An 8,820-nucleotide genomic window follows, 5' to 3' on the forward strand; every position below is an offset into this window, starting at 1 on the left:
TGACCAGTAATAGTTACCATATACTCCCTTTCCCTACACATGCATACCTTCCCACATTATCGACATCCCCCACCAGAGTGGTAGAGTTGGTTGCAATTGATGAACCTACATTGACACATCATTATCACCTGTTGTCCGTACTTCACATTAGGGTTCACTCTTGGTGGTGTACATTCTATGGGTTTGGACAAATATATAATGACATGTATCTACCCTTACAGTATCACACAGAGAACTTTCACTGCCCCAAACATCTTCTGAGCTCTGCCAATTCCTCTTTTCCCCCTCCCAACCTCTGGTAACTATCAGTCTTTTTACGCCATATTTTCTTTTCCAGAATGCCACTTTCCTGGAATCATACAGTATTTAGCCTTTTCAGATTGGATTCTTCCACTTAGTAAAATGCATTTAAGTTTCCTCCATGTCTTTCCGTGGCCTGATAACTCATTTCTGTTTTCTGGAGTGGGTTTATGATTTTATAATCCTATCAGCAGTGAATGGGTGCTCCAGTCCCTCTACCTCCATGCTAGCATTGGGTGTTTTCACTAGGGTGTATTCTAACCATTCAGATATGTGTGCAGTATTGTTCCATTGTTGTATTAATTTGCATTGTCCTAATGGCTAATGAAGCTGAATACCTTTTCATGTATTTACTTCCCATCGATATATTCTCTTCACTGAAATGTCTGATCATGTCCATATGGGGTTCCATAGTGTACCTCCACTGAAACCCCAGAATCCCACTTCTATTGGCAGTAAGGTCTTGGCAGATATAACAGCGTTAATATGAGGTCATACTGGTTTAGTGTGGGCCCTAATGCAAAGACCATTGTCCTCAGAAGAAGAAGGACATTTGGACAAGGAGACAGACAGAGGGAAGACAGTGTTAACCTATAGAGAGGCAAAGCCAAGTGAGAACAGAGGCAGAGATAGGAGTGATGTGTTTGTAGTCGAGCGATGCCAAGGACAGCTGGCAACCACCAGAAGCTAGGAGGAAAGCATGAAATGGATTCTTCCTCAGAGCTCCCAGTAAGAGCCAACCTGTGGTCACCTTGGTTTCAGACTTCTTAAATTCTATCCCTAACTTGCTGTGAGTTTGTATCATGAATTGATATTGGATTTTGCCAACTGCATTTTCTGAGTCAACTGATAGGAACGTATACATTTTCTTCGTTAGTCTGTTTATAGAGTTGATCGAGTTGATTGATTTTTGAATGTTGAATCCATCTTGCTTACCTGGAGTAATTTCCACTGTGGTCATTGGATGCAATTCTTTTCATGCATTGTTGGGTTCGATTTGCTAATATATTATAGATGCTAAAAAGATCGTCAATAAAGTATAGCAAAACAAGTCCAGAAGTATATAAAAAGGATCATATACAATGACCAACTGGGATTTCTTCCAAGTATGCAATTACTATTTCTACAGAGACAGAACTCACAGTTAGTAAGCTCTTTTCTTTCAGTACTTGAACTAGGTGGGCCCCTTCCTTCTGGTCTCCATATTTTCAGATAATAAATCCACCGCCGTTCAAATTGTGTTCCCCTATAACCAGAATGTCCTTTCTCTCTCATTGCCCCTAAGAATTTTTTTTTTCGAGGGGATTTGTAATTACTTATTGAAGCGATTTTATGATGGCTGCCTTAAAGTCTTCGTTAGAGAGCTCCAGCGTCTACTTCCTCTTGGTCCTGGCATCAGTGGATTATCTTTTCTCAGTGAAGATGTGATTTTCCTGGTTCTTGAAGTGACACGTGATTTTCTATTGTACCCTGAACATTTTGGATATGATGTTAAGAGATGCTTGATCTTATCTGAATCTATTTTAGCGTGTCTCCACCTCTTTAAGGCATTGTGTAGATTCTGGCCGTCTTTCATGGGCTTTGGTGCCAATGACTTTAATTTTCCAGTCTTGCAGTGCTATTCTGCTGCTTCCTTCTCACGGCTCCACTTACATTCCTCATGGGTCCCTGCTGATGCTGCCTGTGGACAGTGGAGGTCTTCTCTGAACTGCCTGCTGTCAGTAGGGGAGGAATGGGAGATGTTGGGACCTTAGATGGAGAGTAACCTCTCTGGCCTTCTCTGGCTATCTGGGGAGGGTGCAGGTCCCCCTTCATTTGTGTTGTTGCCACCACAGGAGCGAAGCATCTATCTGGGCTGCATTTTGCTGCTGAGTGGAGAATCAGGAGACACGGGCCTGGGAGGCTTTCTCCTAGTGGATGGAGGATCCAGAAACCACGAACATGGTTTCTGTTCTGCTGCTGGGTTGGTGGCTCCCTGCCATGGGTGTGGGGTCAAGAGATGCTGGGCCTGGATTGTCTTCTGCTGCTGTGTGGAGGGCTGGGACGCTGGGCCTTCTGGCATCTTTCGCATGAGTGGAGGGGTCCTCTTACTGCCGGCTTGAAATCTTGGTCTCAGAATAGGGCCCAGTGCTGCTGGCTGGTGTGGGGCATGAGGCAAAATTCTCATTGGGACTAAAGCCCAGGTCTTCCCATTGATACAACTGCTGGTGGACTGGGACCTGCTGTGGGACTTGAGAGTGATAGACTCCCCACCCCCATCCCCGATTTCTGCTTATGCTGTTCTTGTGGGCAGATTGGGCCACTGTATCCACCAATGTGTCTTCCCACGACAACCTCACTGAGGTTCCCTTTTCCTGTTCCTTTGACCAGAGAACAGGCTTCACTCTCCCTCTGTCTCCGCTGCCTGTTGACTATTCAGGGTGGTATTCCTTTCCAGCACCCAGTCTGAGAGATAAAAAGAAAACTCAGGGTCCTCACTATGGTGTCAGTCTTTAAGATCTGCAGTCCCCCAGTCCCTCTTCTTTCCACCTTTCCAAGTCCTTTTATGCTTGCATGTTGAGCAGTTTCCAGGGTACTTAGTTACATGTAGAGAGAGACTCAGGGAAAGGTGAGTCTGCCCATCTTGTCCTGGAACTGGAAGTCCTAGTAATTGTTCTTTAACTCTGATTACAAAAGTTAGTACATACACATTGTATTCAAAAGTGAGAGATACAGAAACCCCCAATACTGAAAAACAAAATCACCCAAACTCTATCTTACAGAAATTAGCATAAAGTTTAAGGCAGGCCTTCCTAAAAGTTTTATGTGCATCGAAATCACCTGGGTATCATGTCAAAACGTGATTCAGAGTCAGTAGTTATGAAAATTCTGCATTTCTACTAAGCACCCAGGAGATGCTGACCTTGCTGGTCTGTGAGCCATACTTTGGATGACAAGGGCTTAGAGTCAATCTTACAGTCTTTTATATAAGGAGATACACATATAACAAGGACATCGGTTGTCCTTCTCCTACACGGACTAATTTTTCTGTATTTGTTTGTTCAGTTGGAAATGACACTTAAAAATTTTATCCTACTGGGTTACATCCATTAAGATCGATAGGAATTTGTTTTCTCAATTTTTGTAGGTCAAGATGGAGACATTTAACTAAAATGCTACCCCTTTAAATTTTTTCCTTAACTTCTAGCTTCCTATATTTATTACACAAATTCATAAATAAATGTGATTACATCAATTCAATGTACTATTGGATATATTTGCAAATTCAAATTTGTCACAATTTTCTTACACCCATGTATTGCATGGAGGGAGGTAAATGTAGTGATTAACCTCAGAATTTATTTCTGAGAATTTATTTCTTAGTTGTGGATCATAGCAAAATAAGTGTGAAAACCACTGTCCTAGACAAACTTTTTCACACGGGCGCTAAGAGACATGTGTACTTATTGTGGGAATGCTTATGATAGGCAAAGCAAAACAAACTAAAACAAATGAGAAATAATCCAAATATAAGAACCAAGAAGAAATAAATTGTGGCATATCCATTCAAGGAAATACTATCCCAAGCAAAAATGAATTAACCACAACCACACGGATAATTGTCAGAATCAAAATATTCAGTAGAAAAGCAAGTTGCAGAGAAGTGCATTTAACATCATGTCATTTATATAAAGCTCAAAATATGTAAAGGTAAATCTAAACTGAGTAGGCCTATGTATGGGAGAAAACGGAAAACAAATGCAAGGGAGTGAGTGACACAGAATTCAGGATGGTGATTTCCAGAGAGATTCCGGAGGTGGAGGAATGGGAATTGGGAAAGGCACCTAGGAGGTTTCTAAGGTACTAGCAATGTTTCTTACAGTGGATAGAGTATACACTGAAGTTCACTGTATTGTTATCACCCATTTTAATGATCACTTATTTTATATGGCTTTTAAGTAAGCTAGAAATAATGAAAACAACGCAGAAGTTAAGGTATAAGGTAAAGCAGTCTCCCTAGTTCTTTCCTTAAACCAAGAATATGCCCACAGCAAATTTCTGCACTGGGTACATTTCTGGAGAGGGGCTATAACAATCAAGATTTGCCTGTCCATCACATTGGCTCCATCATCCTAAACAATTCATTCTTCCCCACTTCTGAGTCCACCATCTCCAGCTCTTGTTGCTTTGGGGGAAGAATATATGCATGGGTCCACTCATGTTTGTTTCATTGGCTTCTTTAGAGAGCAGGTCCTTCCCATTTCATGACTGCTTCTCTGGGTTTTAGGTGCACTAATCTGGTGTGCAACAGGCATCTTTCCTGCCCACCCCTAAGTTTCTAGCATGGATACAGGTTTTCCCTATTTTTCAAATCTTTGTTTAGTCATTTCAAATGTAATTAAATACCTGGATTCAAGCCACCACCTCGGCTTACAAATGATACTGCTGTGTTTTAAATGGACAGGTAGACTTTCTAAGACTCTTGTTTAGAGACTGGTGCTACAATTCTGGAACTGTCATCCCCAATGATGCTGCGGCCAACTCACCCTTCATTACAGGCATAATGAACAGTGGATCCAAACCGGGTGTCTCCGTTTACGATCATTTTGCCATTTAAGGGTTCTGCAGGAGTGCCACATGACTTACCTAGGGGAGAGAAGCAGAATTTGGGGATTGGGTATAGAACTCTCCGATCTTCTCTCAGTAAGGACATAAGGTCCCAACCTGGCTGGAACTTACTGAAAATCATTTGTCGCTCTACAGATTTTGACACCTGGAAGAAACTTACAAGACAGCCTCGGGGTCAGCCACCTACTAAGCTCCAAGTTCACAAAAGACCTCCCCTCCTGATCGATCTCATGCCTGCATTGTGCCTCCCAGAAAAATGTAAACTTCCCTTATTACCAAGGTGGTTACTTTGTCATTCAGCCAGTGTAAATCAAAGATCTCAATGTGTGGAATTCTCTCCCCACCTATGCTTTTCTTTTCTTTTCTGAGTCATTCCTGACCTAGTTCCAGTGGTGACAATGGGAAACCCCTACTGAATGGAGATTTTCCCTGCATCGTGCCTTGTGATGGTCATTTCTCATGAAATGAACTTGCGATGAAGGTGCCAGCAAGTGAGGGGTAGGCAGATGTGACAGAGAAACTCTCCCATGTGCTCTACTTGAGGCAACTTTAACGAGTCATATGTGTCTTAGTTCCAAAATCTGAAGAATTGAATCAGCTCTTATGAATGCTTGATTGACACAGAGGAGTTCTCAGTCCAGAGGTACTTACGTGTACAGATGTTTTCAGCGCTTGACCAGACTGAGTTCGGTAGGCAGGTGATAGAGAACACTCTCTTCTGGTAACCAGGGCGGCACTCATACTTCAAAGATGTCCCAATGGGAAACTCATACTCGTCAGTCGGATTTGCAGGCTTGGCAAAGGGAAGCTGTTCCGGGGCTTTGCATTTACCTGGAGGCCAAGACCACAGTGACATCCCAGTGAAAGGAGAAACTTCTACTCTACTTCCTCTTTCCCAATATGCTTCATAGATGTGATCAAAGAAAAGAGCACCTTAATAATGTTAAAATGATTGCTTCTCTCAGCAGTGATCTTAGAAAGGAGCTTTTTGTTTCATTTTTAAGCTTTATTTATTTTGAGAGAGAGAGAGAGAGAGAGAAAGAGTGCACATGAGAGGGAGGACGGGCAGAGAGAGAGAAAGAATCTCAAGCAGACTCCCCACTGAGTGCAGAGCCCAATGCGGGGCTTGATTCCAGGCCCTCAAAATCATGACCTGAGCCAAAGTCAGCCACTTAACCAACTGAGCCACCCAGGTGACCCTGTCCACAATTCTTAATAACTATGTTGAGCACTGCTCAACTTCTCAAACCTTAGAGTTCAACTGTAAACCACTACCTCATTTCTTCTTCTACAATAACGTTCATTTGATACTTAATCACAGCCACTGTTAAAAACCCAGTTCTGCCAACATTTCTTGTCATCAAGAGGAACCTACAGAAAGAAATAAAATAAAATAAATGGAATCGCTTGCCTCTAACGTAGCCAGGAGCTACAGGTAGCTAGAGTTGCACAGTATCTGAGAGATACCAAGTTCCGCTGTTTCCCCCCAAAATTAAAAATGGCACATAGGTCTCCTGTGCGGTCCTTGAGGCTCCCAGGGCACATCAGCCCACATTTTGGGAAATGCAGCACTCTGCTAATCTTTGTCTGTAAAGTGGGTTTGTCTATTTGTATTTAATAGAACTGTTGACGTATTTAGGATTGGATCTATCATCTTACTATTTGATGTTTACTTGTCCTCTTTCTTATGTTCTTTATTCTCTTCTATTTTGCCTCATTTTGATTACGAATTATATTTATTAATTTACTGTTATTTCCTTTTTTTAAAAAAGATTTTATTTATTAAAAGAGAGAAAGACTGAGCAGGGGGAGGGACAGAGGAGAGCTGGAGAGAGAGAATCTCAAGCAGACTCCCTGCTGAGCGTGACCTGAGATCATGACCTGACCCAAAATCAAGAGTCAGATGCTCAACTGACTGAGCCACCCAGGAGTCCCTATTTTTATTTCTTCTCATTAGATTATTTGTTACACATTCTTTTACAGCTCCGTTAAAGATAACATGCATCCTTACCATGTTAACGTGCCTTGGACAATTATCATTTCCCTGAAATGCAAGAACTATAGATAATGCTAACTCCATTTACCTCCTTCCTGTCTTCTGTTCTATCACGATTATGTTTTTAAATTCTACATATATTTTACATTCCCATTAGTCATATTCAACGTACACACTGCCAGCTGTTTGCTGGGCTACAGCCATTTGCTACTAAGCTGGACCCTAATGGTAATAGATTCCCTCAGCAGGCTCAGCTAGGATTTTGAAAATCTGGAGAAATGTGTGGTTGCCTAAACAATGAGCTCCCAAAGACATCCATGCCCTCATCCTTAGAGCCTGTGAATGTGACCTAATATGGCACCAGGGCTTTGCAGATGTGATTACCTCAAGAATCTCATGATGGGAAGATTATCCTGGATTAGCTGGGTGGCCATAAGTGCAATGACGAAGGTCCTTAAAAGAGGGAGGCAAAGCATCAAAGACAGAAGAAGGACATTTAAAGATGCTGCGGTGTTGGCTTTGAAGGTAGAGAAAGGTGGCCATGAGCCAAAGTATGCGGGCAGCCTCTGGAAGAGAAAAGAGCCAGGAAACCTGATCTCCTTGGAGCCTCCAGAAGAAACACAGTCCTATAGACCCACTTGAGAATTTGAGCTCCAGAACCATAAGAGAATAAATTTCTGTTGTTGTAAGCCATAAAGTTTGTGGTAATTTGTTAGAGCAGAAATAAGAAACGAATACAAGAGGTAACAATGTATAGTGTTAGAAACTGGACTCACAGAGACCGGACTTGAACCTAGTGTCTTCTCCTTACTAACTGTGAGGTAGAAGTAAAAATTGTACAGTGGGATACTAGCCAGAATAGAAAGGAACATGGGAGCCTTCACTACGGAAAGCTTAATCTGGTTTCCTTTTCCTCCTTCATTCCCAATTCCTCAAATTATAAGAAATATATTAATGTGAACTCCATAAACTCAAGACCTACCGTAGTTTATATAAAGAAACACCTCTGCATAGCTTTATGATCTATTAGATACAATAGTTCAAAAATACTTCAAGTATACAATTGGATGAACTTGACATACGTGTGCACCATGAAACCATTACCACAATCAAGATAGAAAATGTTTCCATCACATCCCCACCAGTGTCCTCATTCCGCTTTATCAAACCTTTGTCTCTCTACCCCCTTCTCTAGGCAATCTCTGACCTGCTTCCTCTTACTGCAGATTGAGTTGACTTTCTAGAATTTCCTATAAACCAACTCACTTGGTTTGTACTTTTTCCCCTTCTTTGGTCTGGCTCTTACACAGATCATTATTTTGAGATTCGTCCAGGTTGTTGCACATATAAAAACTATTTCTGTTTTTGCTGGGTGATATCCAGTAGTACAAATACCCCTTGATTGAGTTTGCCTATTTGACTGTTGAATGTCCTTTGGATTTGGAATGTCTCCAGTTGTTGGCTAGTACAAATAAAGCCACTGTGAAAATCCTTGCCCAAGTCTCTGTGTGGTCAGATGCCTTCATTTCTCTTGAGTCAATACCTGGGAGTAAAATGCCTAGTCATATGGCACATTTGTGTGTAGCTTTTTAAGAAACTGCCAAACTGCTTTCCAAAGTGGTTGTATCATTTTACCAAGGAGCAGTGACTCCAGGTACTTCACCTTGTTGCTGACCCTTGGTATGGTCAATTTTTAACATTTTAGCTATTCTGGTGGGTGTATATTGTCATCACATTGTGGTTTTTGTCTTGGGTGACACAGTCCACTTGGAAATACTCCCGATTCAAACTCTCCATTCAAGGCAGATGGGTTTGTTCTGTGATAGAACCACAATTTACTTATTATTACTTCCATGTCCTTGGTCAAACATAAATCGTCAACCTGGAGGACACTCTGCTCTCCATTCTGCATGTCC

General features: G+C 41.8%; 1 protein-coding gene across 1 annotated transcript in view; it reads right to left on the reverse strand.

The window, feature by feature from the left end:
* LOC103672539 (complement receptor type 1-like) overlaps positions 1 to 8,820 on the reverse strand; it is a 68,413-nt gene that overhangs the window by 46,257 nt on the left and 13,336 nt on the right. The gene's annotated exons all lie outside the window — the stretch shown is intronic.

This window comes from Ursus maritimus, unplaced genomic scaffold, assembly GCF_017311325.1.
Source record: "Ursus maritimus isolate PB19 unplaced genomic scaffold, ASM1731132v1 scaffold_2, whole genome shotgun sequence".
Classification (NCBI taxonomy): Eukaryota; Metazoa; Chordata; class Mammalia; order Carnivora; family Ursidae; genus Ursus; species Ursus maritimus.